This window comes from Cucurbita moschata, unplaced genomic scaffold (assembly GCF_002738365.1).
Source record: "Cucurbita moschata cultivar Rifu unplaced genomic scaffold, Cmos_1.0 Cmo_Scf00065, whole genome shotgun sequence".
In the NCBI taxonomy this organism is placed as follows: Eukaryota; Viridiplantae; Streptophyta; class Magnoliopsida; order Cucurbitales; family Cucurbitaceae; genus Cucurbita; species Cucurbita moschata.
The window spans coordinates 131,319-153,366 of record NW_019268581.1 but is presented as its reverse complement, the minus strand read 5'-3'; the positions used below and the strand labels follow the sequence as shown (position 1 = coordinate 153,366).

At 34.3% G+C, this 22,048-nt stretch overlaps 3 non-coding genes across 3 annotated transcripts; 1 reads left to right on the top strand and 2 right to left on the bottom strand.

Annotated features, from left to right (window-relative positions):
- Positions 1–1,777: 1,777 nt before the first annotated feature.
- TRNAV-AAC lies at positions 1,778–1,850 on the bottom strand. Its single transcript has one exon. It is a non-coding gene; the product is annotated as a tRNA-Val (tRNA).
- An 8,641-nt stretch (positions 1,851–10,491) lies between these two features.
- On the bottom strand, positions 10,492–10,563 carry TRNAP-AGG. The gene has a single exon. It is a non-coding gene; the product is annotated as a tRNA-Pro (tRNA).
- A 10,153-nt stretch (positions 10,564–20,716) lies between these two features.
- TRNAC-GCA lies at positions 20,717–20,788 on the top strand. The gene has a single exon. It is a non-coding gene; the product is annotated as a tRNA-Cys (tRNA).
- The last annotated feature ends 1,260 nt before the right edge of the window (positions 20,789–22,048 follow it).

Here is a 22,048-nt window from a genome sequence, read left to right as displayed (position 1 = left end):
GTTAAATCTCTTTCCATATGAGAATAACTCATTCTCATGTCCATCTTTGCTAGCATGTACTAAATTAAGGATTTTATTTCTCTTTGGTCAAAAACATCCTTAAAGCACAAAATTGAAGTTGTAGTTAGTCGATTATAATATTTGACGTGCTAGTTTTCAAAGTACTTTAAATGGGTGTAAAGAAAGCATGAGAATAACTTAGTGTCACTAATCTGACACGTGTTGGGCATGTACTGAACACTTGTTAATACAATGGATACATTACAAATTTATAATCCATCGTATCAGACACTTGACTTTGAATATATTTTGAGAATGAAACGTACATTAAGCTTTTTTTTTAAGTATACAAATATATAAACTTATTTATATGAATTTATTTCTAATATAAAATTGATAAATTTTTTGAAATAATTCTTTTTAATTAATGTATCATTGTCACATCGGTGTCCTAGTTTTTTTAAGGATGACATGTTACCATATCTATTTGGTATCATATTTATGTCTAGTATCTATATCTCATTTTTATTTTTGTGACTCAAAGATATTTTGCTTTTATAAATAGATATCTTCACGAAAATAAGTTTAATTTATGTTGAGATGGAGAATACAAATTGACACTTAAAGACGTTGATACTTGAGACTTTGATTCCTCTCAGTGTGAAGCTTGCATCTTGTGATTACTTGGGTAGAGAATGTGTTTCACTTAAAATTCACTCAAAAGAAAATAATCAAATAACCAACCATATTTGAGAGAGGATAACTTTTTTTTTTTTGTTTTTAATCTTTGAGAAATAAGAAAGAATAAAAATTAAATCATGGCATGAATGACATCTTCTTGAATCTTTGTTTTGTTCTCCTAGATGTATATAAAAAGAAAAAAAAAAATCTTATATATTTTTAGATATAATTTAAGATTACCTATTTAATAAAACTTCATCCAAACTTCTACTCATAAATTTAATTATTATTTGTATACAATTGTTAATATGTAAGAAAATACACGTACAAAATGTTTATACTATTGGTAATACACTAGTCATGGTTGTTTGACTAAAACAATGCAACCATTGTCCAAACTAAAGAATTTGATTCGAAGCTATCTCCTAATAGAGGAGGCTCAATTAGACTTTGTTGTAAGATTCTATCAATTTGAATAGCGTTCTCCAACTATAAATATTGAACTCCAAAGTATTCACGAGCAAAGTAAGTTTGTTGAAACTATCTATAAAAATGTTCCAAAGTGAGTCGTGGAGAAGATTTGCCTTAAAATCTAGTTCCAATTAAGGATGTCAATGATGAATAAGTGCAAGATGTTGGAAGGTTTGTCGTGGAAAATTTCAGAGGTGGTAGATATAATTTAATTTACAAGCGTGTAGTGAATGGTCTTTTCAGTCCCATATAGGCTTTGACCCCAAATTTTATATTATTGTGATAGAAGCTATAAATGACAATAATATTCATTGGTCAGATATTGCAATTGTGAAGAAGTTCGGTCATATGAATCTACCGCCATCCTATAAACTCTTATCTTTTGAGGAACTCATCACATTCCCTCTCCACAAGTAGTAGTATAACTACTAGATTGCTTTCTTTACTTACAATAAGTCCTCTCTCTATATGTGCTTGTGGGACATTACTCTCTTTTATCTATAAAAATGGCATAGCCATAATGATATAATAATCCTTATATAAGTACCTTTTCTTTTTCTCTCGTACCCACCTTATACATAACATGTTAAATTAACTCATACTTAAAAAAATAATTTCTCTCTTTTGGAGATGCAGGGTATCGATCCCCATACCTCTCGCATGTTAAGCGAGCACTCTACCATCTAAGCTACATCTCCACAATCTTTGCATCACAAAACCCTAAATTTTCCGTCATCAATAATAGTGAAAATGAAGAAATATTGCTACCCAACATCTCATAAATAAGGAAAAATTGAAAAGAAATAATATATTTAATAACAGATAGTCTTATTTTTGGAGATGCGGGGTATCGATCCCTATACCTCTTGCATGCAAAGTGAGCACTCTACCATCTGAGCTACATCCCCATGATATTTACATCATAAAACCCTAAATGTCCCATCATCAATAATAGTGAAAATAAAAAAAATATCAAAATGTTAATAACAAATAGTTTGGTTTGGTGATGCGAGACATTGATAATTGTGAAAATGAAAAAATATAATAACAAATTAAATACTTTCTTTTGGAGATGCAGGTTATCAATCCCCGTACAACTCGCATGCAAAGCGAGCGCTCTACCATCTATGCTACATCTCCACAATTTTTACATCACAAAACCCTAAACGTCTCATCATGAATAATAGTGAAAATGAAAAAATATCGCTACTCATTATGTCATAAATAAGGAAATATTGAATAGAAATAAAATAGTAATAACGAATAGTTTCTTTTGGAGATGCGAGGTATCGATCCCCATATCTCTCGCATGTTACATTCCCACGATTTTACATCAAAAAACTCTAAACTTCCCATCATCAATGCTATTAAAAATGAAAAACTATCCCCGCTCATTATGTCGTAAATAAGGAAAAATTTAAAAGAACTAATATATTTAGTAATCGTTTCCTTTGTTGATGCATAGTATCGATCCCAATACTTCTCACATTTAATGCAAACGCTCTACCATCTAAGCTATATCCTCAAGATTCTTACGTCACAAGATCCTGAACATCTCGTCATCAATAATAGTGAAAAATAAAAAAATAACGCTATTCATTATGTCATAAATAAGGAAAAATTGAATAGAAATAAAATAATAATAACGAATAGTTTCTTTTGGAGATATGGGGTATCGATCCGATCCTCGTACCTCTCGCATGCTAAGCAAGCAATCTACCATCTAAGCTACATTCCCACAATACTTATATCAGAAAACCCTAAATGTCCCGTCATCAATTCTAGTGAAAATGAAAAAATATCTCCGCTACTTATGTCATAAGTAAGGAAAGGTTGAATAGAAGTAAAATATTAATAACAGATAGTTTCTTTTGGAGATGGGGATATCCCCTTACCCCCTAAATGAGCTCTACCATCTAAGCTACATCCCCACAATTCTTTCATCATAAAACCCTAAATTTCCCATCATAAGCTCCATCATAAATAATAGTGAAAATGAAGAAAATGGTATCGATCCCCATACCTCTCGCACACAAAGCAAGTGCTCTACCATCTAAGCTATATTCCCACAATTTTTATGTCACAAAGTCTTAAACATCTCGTCATCAGTAATAGTGAAAATGAAAAACTATCCCGGCTCATTATGTCCTAAATAAGAAAAAATTGAAAAGAAATAATATATTTAGTAATCGATTGAATTGGAGATGCAAGGTATTGATCCCCGTAATTTTCACATGGGAAATGAACGCTCTACCATTTGAACTACATCCCTACAATTCTTACATCAGAAAACCCTAAACGTCCCTTCATCAATAATTGTGAAAATAAAAAAGTATCTCTGCATATTATGTCATAAATAAGAAAATATTGAATAGGAATAAAATATTAATAATAAATTGTTTCTTTTGGAGATGCGAGGTATTGATCCTCGTACCTCTCGTATGCTAAGCTGTACCTTTCGCATGCTAAGCGAAGCTACATCCCCACAATTCTTGCATCACAAAACTCTAAATTTTCCATCATCAATAATAGTGAAAATGAAGAAATATCGCTACTCAACCTGTCATGAATAAGGAAAAATTGAAAAGAAATAATTTTCAATAATATATTTAATAATAGATAGTTTTATTTTGGTGCGTGGTATCTATCCCCGTAACTCTCGCATGCAAAGCAAGCGGTCTACCATTTGAGCTACATCCCCACGATTCTTATGTCACAAAATCCTAAACGTCTCGTCATCAATAATAGTGACATGAAAAACTATCCATGCTCATTATGTCGTAAATAAGAAAAAATTGAAAAGAAATAATATATTTAGTGATCGATTCATTTGGAGATGCAAGGTATCAACCTCGTACTTTCCACATCAGAAGTGAGCGCTCTACTATCCATGCTCTAATATCTCCACTCATTATTTCATAAGTTTAGTTATCGATTCATTTGGAGATGCAAGGTATCGATCTCTGTACTTTCCACATCGGAAGCGAGCGCTCTACCATCTGAGCTACATCCCCACGATTCTTACATTAAAAAATTCTAAACCTCCCGTCATCAGTAATTGTGAAAATGAAAAATATCTCCGCTCATTATTTCATAAATAAGGAAAGATGTAATAGAAATAAAATATCAATAACATAGTTTACATATGTGTCACTTGTGTTATTTTAAAGTATTTATTTACTTGATAAATGTCTTTCATATTACAATCTCTTGAAGAGGCATTTTGAGAATCGAACTTTCATACCAGACCAAATGCTCTTGTTATACCACTTGAAACCAAATGCCCTTGTTATACCACTTGAAACGTATGTATGAAGCCTTAGGCCTAGGTATTAAGGTCGTATTGCCGGAAACACGTGAAGTCCTCGAATGTAGAATTTGTCTTGGAGAATTAAGGTCGTATTGCAGGAAACACGTGGAATTTGTCTTGGAGAATATATTTTTCTCTTAGTAGTTGAGGGCTATAAAACGAAAAGTTGAATTGTTATAATATACAAGGGTTATCAAATAAACCAACAATCCAACAAAAGAAACAAACTAATCAATTTTGGTTGGATTGATTCGGTTCAGTTCATCAGTTTGTTTGATTTAATTTTTCTATTTTGCCTCGTATGACAAGAAAATAAAGTTGTATTGAATGCACCTTAGTTTCATTTATGACAAACTCATATGAAATATAATTACATTAATAGTACTCAGAGTTGGAGTCTATAAGCATTTCATGAACTTCAGTGCAATTCATGCTTCATTAAAGATGAGATAAACTTTAGTTAGGTTAGGGGAACTTTAAATTACTTCATGTGGAGCTTCAATTACTATATGCTAGTTACAATCTTTAGGATTGACTAATTGGACACGAATTCATGGATTTACGGAAGTTTTTGTGTAATTACAACTTATGTTTTCAAATTTTTAGGACATAATTTAGGTAGTTGTTTTTATGAGTCGTAAACTTGTTTCTTTGCATAATATGGATTTAGTTGAACTATTATTATCGATAAGACGGAGAAAGAATTTGTCTTTGAATTGACTAATAGACCTAGGTTCATCGTTGTTGTCTTTTAACTTGTGATTTTGCGAAAAGCTTAACTAATATGAATTGTCATGTCACAAGAACTTTAAGGTGAATCAAGAATATACCCTACACATCATTCAAGATGGCAATAAAATGGAGTTAAATTGAACGCACTTTAGTTTCATGTTTTGCGTGTTCAAGATAAAACATAATTGTATTAATGATATTGAGCCTGGAGTCTATAAGAATTTAATGATCTTAAGAGAAATTCTTGTTTTATTAGAGGATACCAACTTTATATATGGTACTAGGAGTTCAAGAATCTGGATTTGAATCTGGTTAAGGAATAGTAAGATTTGAAAGTTTTGAATTCTAGACCAAATTTGTACCTAATTATTTCTTTTCATGACTAATTATAAATTAAGAGAAAAATATTTTTGTAAAGATAGATTTATCTCTAAAGCTTTCGTGACGAAACCATGTTTAGACTAGCAGTTTAAACTCAGGAGATGCGGTCACAGGTGTGATTATTTTGGATGGGTTCATAATAGAACTTACCGTGGAGATGAGGGAGCCTTCAAAGGTTGTGCACTCACAGATGGGGTTGTTATGTAGCGTTAGTCTGTCTTTGAGTTTGAGTTTTTTTGTATTTTTTTTTTTAATTGTATCCCAAACACTTTTTTTTTTCTATTTGGATAAATTTGAACAACACCCTCTTATAATTTTATTTTATTTTATATTTAATGTTGTGTGGTTTTCTCGATCTCATTTTAATTTTACAACATTTTCTTATTTTATATTAATTTACTTTTATTTTTATTTGTTTTTCACTCTCAATTTTAGTTTCTATTTGAGTTTTGAACCCTTAAAATTTGGGTTGTGACATATTGGTATCAGAGCAGCTAGATTTTAAATTATATAGATTTTTTCTTAGGATAAAGAGTCGTATATCTCTATGACTCAGCTCGATGACACGTCTCTCCGCGACCAAGTAAGTAGTCTAACCCTATTTTGTAGTATATGATATGTTGTAAAACTTGTATGAATTTATTGTATGTTTTGATTTTTGTGGTAGTTATAAAATGTCCTTGGACGTTAAAGAGTGAACGTTAACTATATAAGACAATACTGGATCAACGTTATAGTGTCTAGATATGGCGAGGAGGAAAAGAGTGGTCATGAGATATCTGACTAGCCTTAGGAAAACAGAGAGTTGTCGTTGAACAGTGCGAGACCTCTAATCCATGAAATTTTGGTACTAGAAATGAAGAAACTGGAGATGGTCCCTAAACGTCTGTATGGACCATTTCCAATTGCACTTTCTTTGGTTCCATGGCAGCGTCAACCAGATTAACTGATATGAATTAAGAGACATCAATCATACAATATACTTCAATGAAGATGTGAAGAAAATGTTGTCAAAATTATAAAGCAATTCATGCCACATTGAAGAGGAATGAAGTTTGATTGTTATAAATTTTGGGTGGGTTACAATTTAGAGTAATTTAGAGTTATTGTATTTTAAGACTTTTTATTTACTTTAGGTTACATTTACATAATGACTAATTATGATCATTAAGTATGAATGTTACAACTTTTGGTATGCCTTTAATAGTTTCATTTTGAGGCTATATAGAGCCATGTATGTTGTATTTGTAAGTAGACTTGGAAAATATAGTAAAAGAAGCATTTGTGCTATTCTTTAGCCAATAGCTAAGTTTCTTTGCAATTCTATGTAGTTTAGGTTGCATGTAGAATCATTCAAGCTCGACATGATCAATCTTGCTTGTGGAATGATTCGAATCTCAAGCAAGTGTTCTTGCCTTGAGATATTTGATCAACAAGAATCATTCAAGCTAGACATGATCGATCTTTCTTGTGGAGTGATTCGAATCTCAAAGAATGTTCTTGCCTTGAGATATTCGATCAACAAGGTAATCCGAATCTTACTCCCCTTGTAGTGATTCCTTATCTCATATCATTAACCCTACGGCGTGACAATCCTTGAGCTTCCACTCCTCCGTGGTCATGGTATCCAGCTTCACCCACAAAATGGGTTCCTGAATATCTTTCTCGTATAGATAATCTTCAATCTGCATCTTCTAGAAACTAATATCGAATCCATCAAACTTTTCAATTCCAGTCTTTGAACTTTACATCTTCATAGATCGTGGTGAATCTCTCCTCGCTCTGATACCAGTTATTAGAATCACACAACAACGTACACACTTGATCTAAATGAACACAAAGAACATAATAGAGAAAATGTAAGAAGAAATATTGACTAATGGTTTTGTATTAATGACTTCAAGTATGCAAAGCGAGGATATGGAGAATGAGAAATGTACATTTAGGAAGCACTGACTAGGTATACATTTGATTTCAGTTTATTATATATAGCTTCACTATATGCAACCGCCTACTATATATAATTATTTAGTATATATGTCTATCAGATTTTTACTAGAAATAGTCCGCCTTCATATCCAACATTCTAGAGCCCAAATAGTCAGGGATTGACATCCTACTAGAACACAAAGTCATTTACATGCCCCTAGCAAAATGCGTAGTAGTAACGGAGTCTAACCCAACGATCATTCAGACAAACTTCCATGAACCAAGAGGGGTGAAAATGATGATGATAGTACAGTTGAGAAAGAATCTTAGCCAAGATGAATCTACACTTGCTGCCATCGTTGTATTTGAAAAGGGGGAGCTCAAGTGTGCCAACCTCAACAAAAACTTTATTGCCACGACATGAACACCACGACCCAAAACAAGAAGGTCAGATATTGGGTTTAACCCCACCAAGAGAGATAAATCACACGACTGACCTTCTTTAGCTGGCCCCCGCCCCTTGTAATAAGGTCAACGTGTATGTGCTTTTTCCTTTCGTTTAGCGAAATAGCTTACCAGCTCTTTCGGCTCATAGCAACAGTATGAAAAATGGAATCCTCATCTTGAGTCGAGTCCGCATTGCCATAGGAATCGACATCGGCCAAACCAAGAGCTCCTATTTTTTCTTTAACGAAAGCGGATCTAACAATTTCGATAAAACCAACATCATTTAAAGAAGGAGTCGCTCTGCCTTGATCACCGTGGACATATGCAGCTCCCACTTTACTGTTGCCTACCGTGAAAAGGAAAGTTCCCTCACGATAGGCCCTCCCAGCTCTCAAACGTTTTTCTATCAATCGAGAGACGTATAGAATAGTACAATAAACCAACAAGACAAGAATGGACTCATAAGATGGGCGGTTAGGGAAGCGATTTGATTTGTGTTATCCGCCAAGGAAATGATCAAGGAATTCTCTATACACGGCTGAGAGATGACCGTATTGTTGCACATCATGAATAAAGTATTGTAGGCAAGCGAAGCTTTTGAAAATGAAAGCGTGTAGAACTCAGATCCACTTTCTCTTCGATTCGTAAACTTCGGATCTGATCTTCCAATTCAGTTTGGCGTGCATCCGATTCGATCAACAATAAGGTACAAAGCAGATTGATTAAATGGGCTTGAAGTTCCATTATCGTTAGGTCAAAGATCTCTACTAGGTTTAGTGCACTTTGGTAGTTACGAATGTTGTCGTAATCGAATGTCTTTCTCATTCAACATTCTCTCTTACCAAGCACTCATACTCGCCAGGGTTGAGGAGACAGTCCGTGAGCTAATTGGGTTTCGAGATTGCGTATATGCGAAAAGAGCTTGCTTTCGACTTTCTCCTCGGCGTTTTGTGCTCGGTTCTAGTTCAAGAAAGGGTCTGATCTCTTTCATTGGAGCACATTGATGCCGAAGGAGTCTTCGGAACCGGTGGAGAGGTTATGATGACTTCAGGCTTTTCAAATAGCATGACCGATACCACAAAGAAAGGTTTTCTAAGTCACACTAATGGAATAGCTTTTTCATAATAATTATCTCGATATATGATACCAAAAACCTGCCTGATGACTGATAAGGTAAGGGGTTTCAAAAGACAAAAGAATGACAATTCTATGTGTGATAGAAAAGGAGATCTTCTTTTTTTTTTTTTTCAGTGTGCGCGGTTCGCCTGCCTTCCTGACCTCGAATAGGCTATGGGTCTTTGCACTTTGGCCCCTGAGAATACTACATCAAGGTGACAGGATTCGAACCTATGGCTCTCTGAAACTTCTTCATCGGTTATTTGGGCGCATCTTTCTTATGACTTATGTGACGACAGTGGACAACATGTCTGCCTTCCTGACCACAGATAGACTATGGGGCTTTGCACTTCGGCCCCTGAGAGTGACAGGATTCGAACCTATGGCTCTCTGAAACTTCTTCATCGGTTATTTGGGCGCATCTTTCTTATGACATATGTGACGACAGTGGACAACATGCCTGCCTTCCTGACCACAGATAGACTATGGGACTTTGCACTTCGGCCCCTGAGAATATCACATCAAGGTGACAGGATTCGAACCTATGGCTCTCTGAAACTTCTTCATCAGTTATTCCGGCGCATCTTCCTTAAAAGGATTGTGACAACAGATGATCTATTTCTCTCTAAGACTTCTTCATCGGTTATTTCGGCGCATCTTCCTTAAAAGGATTGTGACAACAGATGATCTATTTCTCTCTAAGACTTCTTCATCGGTTATTTCGGCGCATCTTCCTTAAGAGGATTGTGACAACCGAGGACCTATTTGACTGAAAAGTTCCTATAAAGAATACAATAGAACAATTTGTGTAATGTGGCTCCAGACCATATTTATTCTTCCAAGAATATGTTTCATTCTCTATTCTCGTCTTCTTGGTTCAATGTTTAAAAACCATATTTTAAATCATATTATCTTGCATAATTCATTTTGATATAATATTGTTAGGGGTATTTTGAGAATCGAACTTGAGACCTCTTACATCCAAAACAATAATCATACCACTTAAACCATATGCCTTTGTAGTAGATCTAAAATTCTTAGTTCCTAGTCTATATATTTTTCGTGCCTCCTTTGGGTTAAGCCCCATTGATAACTAAATCATTTTATTTATTAGTTTTTTTCTTTCAAAATTGTCCTTCTTTTCTTTTGGAGGGGCATTTCAAGAATCAAACTTAAGACCTCTTGCACCAAAGGCATGAATCATACCACTAGACCAAATGCCCTTATTATTGGCTATATATTAAGTTGTTTATGGAATTTATCATCATTATTTCATTTGTTAATGAAATCCATGAGACATTATTATAATAGTACAAGTTTTACTTTGATAGTTCCATTTAAGACATAGAGCATTATCATGAAATGATAATATACACGAAGTGGAACTGCTTTCTCTAAGGCTCATTTTTTTAGAAATGAACATAGGGGCATTCCGAGAATTGAACTCGGGATCTCTTGCACCCTAAGCGAGAATCATACCACTAGACCAAATGCCCTTTCTAAAAATAATGCAACATTTTTAACTCCTACTCAATATTTTTTTTTCTCTCAAGTTTGAAATCTATTTTCTTGAGCGGTTGTTGGACTATAAAACAAAAAGTTGATGGTCTAGTATTTTAGTTGTAAGTAAGACATGTAATATTGAATTGTTCTAATATGCAAGTGTTATCGAATAAACTACAACCCAAGAAATGAATCAAACTAATCAGTTTGGGTTGGGTTGGATTTATTCAACTCAGTTCATCAGTTTGTTTGATTAAATTCTTCTATTTTGCTTCGTATGACAAGAAAATGAAGTTGTATTGAATGTACCATAGTTTGATTTATGACAAACTCATATGAAATATAATTGCATTAATAGTACTAAGAGTTGGAGTCTATAAACATTTCATGAACTTAAGTGCAACTCATGCTTCATTAAAGACGAGATAAACTTTAGTTAAGTAACTGGAACTTTAAATTACTTCATGTGGAGCTTCAATTACTCTATGTTAGCTACTATCTTTAGGATTTACTAATTGGACACGAGTTCTTGGATTTAGGGGATTGTTTTATGTATTTTTCAACTATAACTTATGTTTTCAAAATTTTAGGTCATAATTTAGGTAGTGGTTGTATATTATGGATGAACACTAGAGTTTCTATCCCGTTCACCACAACTACTCTAGTTTTTGTTTGAAGGCTATAATTGTCATTTATGTTGTATGGCAATAAAATTTGTTTAGATACAATTTTAGTTAAAGTTGCATATTTTACTTCTTGCGAGTAAAAAATTTTTTCTTAGCATAATATGAATTTAGTTGCAAGAGTTATTAGGAATAAAATGGATAAAGAAATTTTCTTTAAAATAATAAACAAACCCAAGTTCATCTTTGTTGTTGTCTAATTGTGATTTTGCAAAAAGCTTAACTAATATGAAATATCAAGGTATATCAAGAATATATCCTACACGTCATTCAAGATGACAATAAAATGGAGTTAAATTGAACGCAGTTTTAGTTTCATGTCTAGCATAATTGTATTAATGATATTAAAGAGAACTTCGTGTTTTATTAGAAGAGACCAACTTCCTTTAAGGTACTAGGAGTTTAAACTACTTCCATTGTAATTTCAATCACTCCACAATGATTACAAATTTAGGGTTGGCTAATTGGACATCAATTACCAACTTTAGGTTATAATTTAGGTAGTAGCCATTATAATATTAATGAGCATAAGAGTTACAATTCTTTCCTAGACCATATGTGTTATAGTTAAATGAATATATATATATATATATTATATATGTTGAGGTTTGGGTAAAGCATAAAGTAGTAAGGAACACCATTGTCAACTCTAGAGCCACCCACAACTCATGATGGAGACCGATGCAAAATATTTTAACATCCTTTGGACTAGTTATATAATTTCAAGAAAAATAAAGAGTTCATATAAGTTAAGTTCAGATAAACTTCGAGTTCAAAGAAACAAGAACCAAAAACTAGTGTGAAAATACTATGGACTAGTTAAAGTTATCCATAAGATTATGAAGACATCATATAGAATCCAATTGCTCTTATGGATGCGGACTAACCTTGTTGTCCATGTTAGTAACTTGAAACGTTATTATTTTGACCAAGAAGACATAAAAAAGAAGCAGGTGGCATGACGTCATACAAATAAGAAAAATTTTCAAGCGAAGAAAGTAGGAAAGACACGAACAGAGAAGACATGAAGACTCAACAAACCGAGAAGTGATTTTCAACAGCACCTAGTAGGTTGGAAGAGACTCCTCATTATGAGATCAGCTGGAAGCGCATCGAGAGACCTAAAGTCAGCCTCATCCAATAAATTGTGTGGGGGTAGATGTCACAGTCATGATTGCCCAAAGCGTGTTGTTTGCGGTTGCATGTTGCATGTCTTAGCCATTCTTGTAAACGATTTGTTGTCCAAGGCGGTTATTTGGGCAATGTTATTGTTTACCGATTATTTGGACGACACGCCTTGAGCAATCATGACCGTCACAATTGACTAAGACATTTGTTGTCCATATGTTATTGTTGTCCAAGAGACTCCTCATTATGAGGTCATGATTGGCTAAGACATTTAAAGAAGTTTTACCTAGGGCAACTTCAATCGCAATCCTCTTCTCGCTCTCTGAAACTTCTTTAAATGTTATTGTTCACTGGTTATTTGGGCGCATCTTCCTTAAAAGGGTTGTGACAACAGATGACCTAGGTAAAACTTCTATTGGGAGATCAGTGCAATAGAGAATCTGTGTCTCTTTCCTGAAACCTTCAGTGGACAACATAACATAGAGTTCCTAGAAAAAATATCATAGAACAATTTGTGTAATGCCTTTGAAGTTAGGCTCGAGGCTTTATATTATCTCCCAAGAATATGGTTCATTCTCTATTCACATAGAAATTCTGCAATAGAAAGTGGTACCCTCATCTTCTTTTACAAAACTTTCTCAAGTCCTCATGGAATGATTTGAAAGTGGTACCCTCATCTTCTTTTATAACACTACCTCGGCCTTAATGGAATGATTATGCTATGTTGATTCTTAGAGAAGGGAGAAGGAGTAAGAGTAGATGACTGTTTATGGTCCATGTCTCGAAAAAGTAATTCTTTATGTCAAGAAAGGAGAGGAATCCTCATAGGTGGTACCCTCATCTTCTTTTATAAGACTACCTCGGCCTTCATGGAATGATTATGCTATGTTGATTCTTAGAGAAGGGAGTAGGAGTAAGAGTAGATGATTGTTTATGGTCCATGTCCCGAAAAATTAATTCTTTATGTCAAGAAAGGAGAGGAATCCTCATAGTTTTCAAGACTTTATGTCAAGAAAGGAGAGGAATCCTCATAGTTTCCAAGACTTTATGTCAAGAAAGGAGAGGAATCCTCATAGTTTCCAAGATTTGAAGAGAATCATACATACAAAAATTTCCTTTGTTTGCTCTCTTCAATTAACATGTTATAAAGACTTGTAAATTATAATTAAATATAGCTTCCTCTTCTTTTTTCTTTCCAAATATCCATCTAAATTACTTCTTGGTTCAAGGTTTTAAAAACCTTTCAAAAACCTATTTCAAATCTTATTATATTGCATGCTTCAATTTGATATAATTATTGGGGCATTTTGAGAATCAAACTCAAGACCTCTCGCACCCGAAGCGAGAATCATACCACTAGACCAAATGCCTTGTAATGGATCTATCATTTTTAGTTGCTGGTCCATATCTTTTATGCGCCTCAATATTTGAAATTTATCTACATGTTTTTGTTTCAATTCTAGAAATAGAAATGATATCCATAGAAATACATAATTTACAATGCAAATAAGAAAAACTTGTGATCAAGTTTTAGATAAAAGTTGCAAACATGTTGATAGATATAAAAATAAATTCAAGTTCTTTCTCTGGCCTAATTATTAATTGGAAGATTTAGCTGATTTGAATTGTTATTAGTTTGATACTAATAATAACAGTCATTTTAGTATGCTAAGGATCCATATGTGTCCATGAAAATTAGTTAATGCTATATTTTTCTTATATTGGCCATAATATCACATTTTCATTTTCGTTCTCACTCTTTTATTAATTCAATTGGAACCCCGCGCCGAGTCCAAGTTTGACGGAAGTTGAATCCAGTTTTATTCTTTCTCTTTTCTAACTTATTCTAAGTCTAAAAACTCTAAAAAAAAGAAGGGGAAGGGGATTAGTCACAGATATTTGATTGTTTTTCTAATCTTCTTCACCCCTTCCCAAGTCAATAACTAGAATGAAAAAAATGGGTCTCAACCAAATGCATTAGTTGAAAATGTATTTAATATTTTTCTTTTGTCCTTTTCTTTTTTCGAATGGTCTTATGTCTTCATTCCATTTGAAAATTGATATTTTGTTTGGTAATTTTAAACTCATTATTTTTGTTTGTTCATTCCACCTCATTTGTAAAAAAAAAAAATAAATCATACCACTTGACCAAATGCCCTTATAGTGGATCTATCATTTTTAGTTGCCCGTGTGTATATGTTTTCCGCACCAAAATATATGAAATTTATCCAACCTCAATATATGAAATTTATCCACATATTTTTGTGCTTTAGAACCTACTATTATTGTCATGTTAACTTCACATGGTCTATCACATAGTTGAAGCAGCATTGCCACTAGAGCCCATGCATCCCTTTGGGATAGATATGTTAAAAATTAGGCCCATTTCATACCTATTTTTTTTTTTTCAAAATTATGTGTTTTATCCTTTTATAAAAAAAATTAAAAAAAAAACAAAAATATTTGAATTTTAAGCAAAATTTCACACCAAACTAAGTTTTTGAAAAATATTTTTATTTATTTCATTTTTCTTTATTTTAGTTTTCCAAACATAGATGGATCTCGAGTGGCTAGTTTTCAAAACTACTTCTGCTACAATTGAACAATATTTATATTATAAAATGAGATTAACTTCCTTTTAAGTTTATGTAGTTTCTTTTTATTACTATGTTTACTTCTATCTCATGTATTTACCTCTATCTCATGTTACTCCATTTGTATTTATGTAGTTTATGTAAAATGGGATTAACGGATGAATTTTCATTTTAATGTTAGCGTGGATAGCTGTTGGAGTGGGAGTGGGTCTAGGTGGATTCCTAATTCTTTATTTGACTATAAATGCTCTTTAAGAATTGTTTATTTGACTATAAATGCTCTATAAGATATTTAGTAAAATGACTCAATTTATTGCATGGAACAATAAAATTGATGTTCGGGTAGAATCGTCAATACATTCTACTTTCAATGTTGCTAAGTTGAGTCCTTTTGATGTAGGTGATGATTTTTCTGATTCGAGGACGAATCCTGAAGAGGGGGATGATGATAAGAATCACGGTGTACATTCTACTTTCAATGTTGCTGAGTTGAGTCCTTTTGATGTAGGTGATGATTTTTCTGATTCGAGGACGAATCCTGAAGAGAGGGATGATGATAAGAATCACGGTGTACATTCTACTTTCAATGTTGCTGAGTTGAGTCCTTTTGATGTAGGTGATGATTTTTCTGATTCGAGGACGAATCCTGAAGAGGGGGATGATGATAAGAATCACGGTGTACATTCTACTTTCAATGTTGCTGAGTTGAGTCCTTTTGATGTAGGTGATGATTTTTCTTATTCGAGGACGAATCCTTTTGAAGAGGGGGATGATGATAAGAATCACGGTGTTCCAACTAGACCTATTACACAACCCACGACCAAGATGATTCAACAAGCATTCATACTTCATCTACAAAATTGGATAGGCTAGGTTCAACCATCATTTCATGTGTTACAAGCTGATTCGTTTGAGTCAAGACCATTTGGAGATTCAAAAGCAAATATTTGGACGGTTGAAGTAGTGGATGGAGTTGCAAGCATCATTTCATGAGTGGTTAGAAAACTTTATTTATTATTTTAATTTCATAAAGTTTGTAATGCTCAAATTGACTTCGTCTTCTCTGGAGATTTAAAGGGATCGAGATTAAATCACGGCCACTAACTTCTTTTATTGGGAGACTATAAATACTCACAAATTATTATGTAAAAGCATATTTGTGATCAATGAAATTGATCTCTCAAGTTGAGACGATCCCCCTTATAGAAATCTGAGCATATCTTTGTCATTTCTAAGTTTCATGCAATTCTTGTGGTAGATTGATCTGAGTCATTCAATCAAGCCTTGATCAAGTTCGATTGTGAAGTGATTCAATTTAGAAAAAGGTTCCAAATCTTGTTTCTCAATCTTGAATCTCATTATCTAATTCTAGCTTTATCTCTTGGTTGATCCAAATTTTGTATAAGAAGGTGTTAATTTCTTTAATACAAAGATTCTTGCTTCTACAAAAGCTTGGCTTGTTGGGCTGAAGATTACGGGTAGTCTATCATCCTCCAACGGGATCTTCTATCCCCATGACTTGCTCTGATGTGGTCGTTCTTCTAACGGCGATGACACGTCCAGTTGTCGAGATTGGTAATGTGAGTTTGTAACCCATCCATTGAGGTTCTTGGAATGATTCTAGAGCTTATCATTTCCATGTTGGGAGTTCGATCATGGGTCGTGGGCGAAGGAATCCTTGATTTACCGCCCTTCGAGTTGAACGAAGTGTCATAAGGCTATTTTTTTTTTCAATTTTTTTCAATTTTATTGATTTTTTAGTGATTTTATTTCAGTTTATTTCAATTTTGTCAAACTCACTCATGTGCTCATCTCAATCATTTCAACCTTGTTGACCCTTTTGGGGTAGTGTAAGTGATCAAGGGGTAGTAACTCATATTAGGGGAGGAAACTTTGCGCAGAGTTCCATTACTATTAATGGGTGGCTTCGCGATTTCTTATGGGCACAGGCATCCCAGGTAATTCAGTCTTATGGTTCTTCATTATCTGCATATGGCCTGTTTTTCCTAGGTGCTCATTTTGTATGGGCTTTTAGTTTAATGTTTCTATTCAGCGGGCGTGGTTATTGGCAAGAACTTATTGAATCCATCGTTTGGGCTCATAATAAATTAAAAGTTGCTTCTGCTACTCAGCCTAGAGCCTTAGCATTGTCCAAGGACATGTTGTAGGAGTAACCCATTACCTTCTGGGTGGAATTGACACAACATGGGCGTTCTTCTTAGCAAGAATTGTTGCAGTCGGATAATGGCTAGGAGGATTTGAAATGCATTATGGCACTAAGATTTCCAAGGTTTAGCCAAGGCTTAGCTCAATAAGAGAGACCTTGGAAATAATCTGTAACTATTCAACTAGATTATCACATTAACAATTTGAATCAAATAAAGTGACATTAACCATTTGAATCACCTCAACCCCACTTGACCAAATTTCTATAACATAATACTAACAAAGGTACAAAGTAACACTAACAAAGGTACAAAGTTCATAAAAGTCTTTTTCATCTAAAATACCATTGAACTTGGCCATTATAGTGCCTCTCAAACGTAGGTAAAGTTTAAATTCGAATCTCCTTGTCAAACTCACTCGGGTGCTCATCTCAACCATGATGGCGTTCAACAAGAGAGACCTCGAAAATAGTCGGATTATCACATTAACCATTTGAATCACCTCACCTCAACCCCACTTGTTTAAATTGAAACAAATATCTATAATATAACACTAACATAGGTAGGATGTTCATAAAAGTCTTTTTAATCTAAGATACTATTGAACTTGACCATTAAAATGCCTCTTAAAATGAGGTAAAGTTTAAATATAATTGGTGACAAAAGATGAAACTATAAAATAAAAATAAATAAGAAAATAATATTCCATTTCAGAGAATCAAACCAGAATCTCCTAAGTGAAAGCCAAATATCCAAACTATTGGACAATAATGAATTTTTTGTGTAGTTGTCCTAAAGTCTTTTGTCTAATCGCGGAAGAGTTTTACTATGATGTTTTGGGTAATGTCTAACTCTTCGACACGTCCTTTCATGTGTGTGATAGAGTTCTCAGAATTACTGCGACATTTCGAGCTGTTCGATCGTGTGGCTCTTTCTTCAAAAGGGTAAACATCAAACATCAGGTCTTTGATTGGCAACCCATCAAGAGGAGCGTCGATTGCATCGATTCCATCAACAGTCTTCCCATGAGTTTATGGTGCATGACCCATTTTTTATACCATTGACCTACGAGCCCCACCATAGCTTTGCATCGTCCATGAGATGCATTGCGACCAACGTAACTCTTAGGTCCTATGAGTAAGTTCCAGTAACCTTCAAGTAATGTTCTACGTCAAAAATAAAGCTTTTTAATTCCTTAGCATCCCAGTTTCCATTTAAGAGGTTGTGTTCTTGGATTTTAAGTTTGTTAAGCCCACATGAACTTGGTTTGAGGTGTGGTTCTCTACAGCCCAACTTGTCAAACTCACTCGGGTGCTCATCTCAACCATGATGTCGTTCAACAAGAGAGACCTCGAAAACGACTGGATTATCACATTAACCATTTGAATCACCTGCTCATCTCAACCATGACGTCGTTCAACAAGAGAGACCTCGAAAACGACTGGATTATCGCATTAACCATTTGAATCATTTGCTCATCTCAACCATGATGTCGTTAACCAATAGAGACCTCGAAAACGACTGGATTATCGCATTAACCATTTGAAATTGAACAAAATATCTATAACATAACGCATTAACCATTTGAATCATCTGCTCATCTCAACCATGATGTCGTTCAACAATAGAGACCTCGAAAACGACTGGATTATCGCATTAACCATTTGAAATTGAACAAAATATCTATAACATAACTCTAACAAAGGTACGAAGTTCATAAAAGTCTTTTTAGTCTAAGATAGAAACTGTAAAATAAAATGAAATAAGAAAATAATATTCCATTAACGAGAATCAAACTCGAGTCACTTGGTGAAAGCCAGATAACCTGACCGCTGGACGACAATGAATTTTTGGTGTAGATGTTCTAAAGTCTTTTGTCAGATCGCTGAAGAGTTTTAGCATGATCTTTTGCTTAATGTCTAACTCTTCGACACGTCCTTCCCTGTGTGTGTTAGAGTTCTCAGGGCTACCGCAACGTTTCGAGCTGTTCGATTGTGTGGCTCTTTCTTCAAAAGAGTCAATATCAAATGTTCGGTCTTTGATTGGCAACCCATCCAGGGGAGCGTCGATTGCATCAATTCCATCAACGATCTTCCCATGAGTTTATGGTGCATGACCCATTTTTTATACCATTCACCTTCGAGCACTACCATAGTTTTGCATCGTCCATGAGATGCATTGTGGCTAACATAACTCTCAGGTCGTATGAGAAAGTTCCTGTAGCCCTCAACTCTCAGGTCGTATGATAGAGTTCTTAGAGCTATCGCGACATTTCGAGGTGTTCGATCGTGTGTCAACTCTCAGGTCGTATGATAGAGTTCTTAGAGCTATCGCGACATTTCGAGGTGTTCGATCGTGTGGCTTTTTCTTCAAAAGAGTCAACATCAAACGTCAAGTCTTTAATTGGCAACCCATCAAGGGGAGCGTCGATTGCATCGATTCCATCAATGGTTTTCCCATGAGTTTATGGTGCATGACCCATTTTTTATATCATCCACCTTCGAGCGCCACCGTCCATCAGATGCATTGTGGCCAACGTAACTCTTAGGTCCTATGAGCAAGTTCCTGTAACCTTCAAGTATTGTTCAACGTAAAAAAATAAAGTTTTTTTTAATTCCTTAGCATCCTAGTTCCCATTTAAGGGTTTGTGTTTTTGGATTTTCAGTTTGTTAAGCCCAACATGAGCTTGGCTTGGGGTGTGGTTCTCTACGACCCTCCTTGTCAAACTCACTCTGGTGCTCATCTCAGTCATCTCAACCATGATGGCGTTCAACAAAAGAGACCTTGAAAATGACCGAATTATCACATTAACCATTTGAATGACCTTACCTCACTTGTTGAAATTGAACCAAATATCTATGACATAACATTATTAAAGGTTCAAAGTTCATAAAAGTCTTTTTAATCTAAGATACTATTGAACTTGACCATTATAGTGCCTCTCAAACCAAGTTCATAAAAGTCTTTTGAATTTAAGATACTATTGAACTCATCCATTATAGTGCTTCTCAAACCTAGGCAAAGTTTAAATATAATTGGTGACAAAAAATGAAACTATAAAATAAAAGAAATAAGAAAATAAAATTATCAAACTTGGGTCTCCTCAATGAAAGCTAGATCTTCTGTGTAATGTCTAACTCTTTGACACGTTTTTTTTATGTGTGTGATAGAGTTCTCAGAGATACCGCCACGTTTCTTGTTGTTCGATCACGTGGCTCTTTCTTCAAAAGAGCCAACATCAAACATTAGGTCTTTGATTGGAAACCCATACAGGGGAGCATCGATTGCTTCAATTTCATCAATGGTCTTCCCATAATTTTTAGAGCATTTGATTGCAGATCAAGACGTCACCAATTCAAACCTAGTTGGGCCCTTCTATCTAGGATAGAAATTTGTTACACTTTTTGGACGGACACTATGTCTAAGGGGCCACTAAGGTTAAAATCCTACAAAATGGATCCATGGTTCAGTGGTAGAGAATTTGACCGGTCACCTTTTTATTTTGGACAAACACTTTTTACACTTTTGGACTAACACTCTGTAGAATGTGTCACTAAAGTTGAAATCATGCAAAATGGGTCCATAGCTTAGTGGTAGAGCATTTGACTGCAGATCAAGTAGTCATCAATTCGAATCTGGTTGGGCCCTTTTATTTTGGACAGACACTTTGTTCGATTTACTCCCGACCACTGAGTGTCTAAAGGGAAAAGAATGTACATTAAAAAAAGAATATGGTTAAAAACTTACAATTAGTCAACTTTCATGTAACTAAGAGTAGTTACCCTAGACAAAGAACACCAACTATTTTTTATGTTTTAAAATGATTTGTTTCAACATTTCCCTTATTTGTTACTATGAACCTATAAACTCTATTTTGAATATAATGTAAATAACTCTATTTTGAATATAATGTAAATATATATGTTCATTATATTTTATTTTTTATTTCGAGAAATCATTTTACCCATATCTTTCATGTAACTAAGAGTAGTTAACATTTTACTTTGTTTTCAACCTCTTTTAACTTGTAATAATCCGTGCTTCGAGAACCCACCAAAAATGGGTCATGACTCCCTTTTTGTTTTCACTTACTCCTCCTAAATCTATAAAATGTCTCCTACTTTTATTCATTTTCTCTTTTCTTAAATATCAAAATCTTAAATAAAAAGGAAGAGCTCTCTAAAATATTATTCTTTGCCACTAATTTCACATAATTTAACATTTTAAAAATCGATAAATTAAAAAATCCTACATTGATATATTCGTAATTTCATGTAGTCTTCCTAAGTTTGTCGGCGACATTGTTTGTCGTCGAGCTTGATAATGTGAGTTTGTAACCCATCCGTTAGGGTTCTTGGAATGATTCTCTAGATTATCCCTTCCATGTTGGGAGTTGGGCCATGGGTCTTGGGTGAAGGAACCGTTGGTTTACGGCCCCTACGAGTTAAGGAAGCATCTTGAGGCTAGTTTCGCATAGTATCATTGTCTTTGAGATAACAATTCTTTTCTATTTTATCTAAATTTTTTAAATATGGGTTCATTTCCAAATGCATGCTAACACCCTTATTATTGAATAAATGACATGAAACTAGTTTCACATAGTAACGTTGCCTTTTGCTCCTATTGGTGGAAGGATAATGTTGGATCGATATGACAACCCTAGAGGGGGGTGAATAGGGTTTCAACAATGTAATTATTTCAAACTTGATACCATGCAATAAAACTTAACAATAATTTAGAACTTAAATAGGAAAGGGTTAGAAAATATAACACCGTAATTTTATAGTGGTTCAGTCAAACTCGACCTACTCCACTCCCCAAGCACCTCTTGGGAATTTGAATAAAACTTTCTGACTCTTTCCTCGAATCAGAGCCCAACCGCTACACCGCTCTTTTTACGAGTGCAAG